The sequence below is a fragment of the Fragaria vesca genome, linkage group LG1 (assembly GCF_000184155.1).
Source record: "Fragaria vesca subsp. vesca linkage group LG1, FraVesHawaii_1.0, whole genome shotgun sequence".
NCBI classification, from domain to species: domain Eukaryota; kingdom Viridiplantae; phylum Streptophyta; class Magnoliopsida; order Rosales; family Rosaceae; genus Fragaria; species Fragaria vesca.
Genome location: NC_020491.1, coordinates 20,689,945 through 20,691,998, shown reverse-complemented (window position 1 = coordinate 20,691,998; position 2,054 = coordinate 20,689,945).

Genomic DNA, 2,054 nt, shown 5'->3' with positions numbered 1-2,054 from the left:
ACTCCTTATTTAACACAGTCCTATTTAGTCCCAACAAATAAACATACACATGACAACTAACACTACAAAAAAAACATCTAATACCCACCGTTTGTTATGGACTTATGAGACCCACTCAAATGTGGTGATTAATTGTCCACGATTGTTCTGACCAATTATCCCTAGTTAATGGGTTGTAACTGTATGTATGATTGTATCCTAGTTAGTTAACATGTGTATTATACACGTATTATTTGTGTACGTACGTATTTTTAAAAGAAACGCGTGTATGTCGTATACAAGGAAAAGATATGGAAAAAACACGTTTTTTTATACCAAACATATTATTCGTGAATTATACGCATTCCTGTATTTTATAATTGAAAAATACAGAAATTTAAGAATTATAAGTATTCCTATACATTGTTTGAAAACAATGCAGAAGACTTTAAACACCTTTTGGCTTCCCTTGGACTCTAGACTCAGTTAATAAAAACTTTAAACAATGTAAAAGATCTCTCTATTTAAGACTCGTTTGTTTCGCTGAAAGTAGACATCAGGACATGAAAGTAGTTCATTTCCTGCGTTTGGGAAATCAAAAGAAAATGAAAGACTTAATTTCCTGCATAAATGGAAAATATGGGGGAAAGTGGTTCCTTCCAAAATCCAAAGGAACCACTTTCTTTCCTTATTTTCCTGCATTTAGTGCTCACACCATAATATGTTATCATATTTTTTAACAACTTTCTCGATAATTTTCCTTGCGTTACTAAACATCGAAATGAGAAAGTGGAATGAACTACTTTCCTTTCCGTGAACCAAACGAGCCCTTAGTTTCCCAACTCATATATTAGCTAGTTGATAACTACTAACTAGCTACTTGTTCTCCTACTCCTATCAGTAGACCTCATATTTCATTATATTCAGAGTTCAGACCTTGTTTCCAACTTCTCATGGCCTATCTTCAAGCCTTGTTTCCAATTTAATTAAAAATATGACATGTACTTGTTTAAAAATACGATATGCAATGAAATATACGTACGTAAAAATTTCGGGTACATTTTTATACCAATCTGTTTTAACATCACTGTATCATTAAAATTCCATGTTTTCAACTCTATATATATATATATATATTAGATCGGACCTGTGTTGTCTCCTTGCATCGAGCATGTCGGAGATGTAACAGAAACTCCTCGTCTGTGTTCCTGGTGATTGAACAGTGAAGGGCTCATTTTGGATAGCTTGAGCGATGAAGTTGCTGACAACACGACCGTCATTGATATTCATGCAAGGTCCGTATTGAAAACCCTAGCGACCCTTGTCACATCCCGACCCTTATATTTTTACCTTATTTACTAGCGTGATTATAATAAGAATTTTACCGTCTCCGTCATTGAGTAAATAGTTTAATTGGTCCCTAAAGGGGTTTCGGGGACGATTATGTGCGGAGGATTATTCGTATGGGGAAAATACGACGACGGTAAAAATAGTAAATTTTAGCTAGTAAAAGGTAATTTTTATTCGGGTATTATTTTTCAGGGTGTTTCATTTTTTTTGGAATTGGGTTGATATAGGTTGGACCGGTGGAGGCCCAACCCATTTTTTTTTTCCTCCCTTTCTCTTCTTCCCTCTTTTCTTTTCCTCTCCCCGAGCTCTCTCTTCCCGCCGGACTTCCAGCCGTCGACTGCCGCCGTCCGGCCACCCACCAGCCGCCGCTCCAGCCCAGATCGGACCCCCGTTACCTCCTCTCCCTCCCCAGCCTAGTGTCCGAGCCGGTGGTGCCGCCGGAGAGGAGAAAAAGCTGCCGGAACCGCCGACTGTCCCTTCGCCGGAGCTCCGTCCTCCGGCCACCATAGGCCGAGATTTTTGGCTCAACTTGTAGCCCTCATCTAGGTGAGTAATCCCTCAAAAGGTTTCGGCTAAATTCAATTTCGTTAGGGAGGTTTGTTTAATTGAAAGTTTTAGGGATTTATGGTTGTTTGTGTTCGATCGACATGGTTAGGCTTAGAATTGGAGTTTGTGGTAGTTAGGAATGTTGTAGAGGAGGTTGAGAGGAAGATGCTGCCAATTTT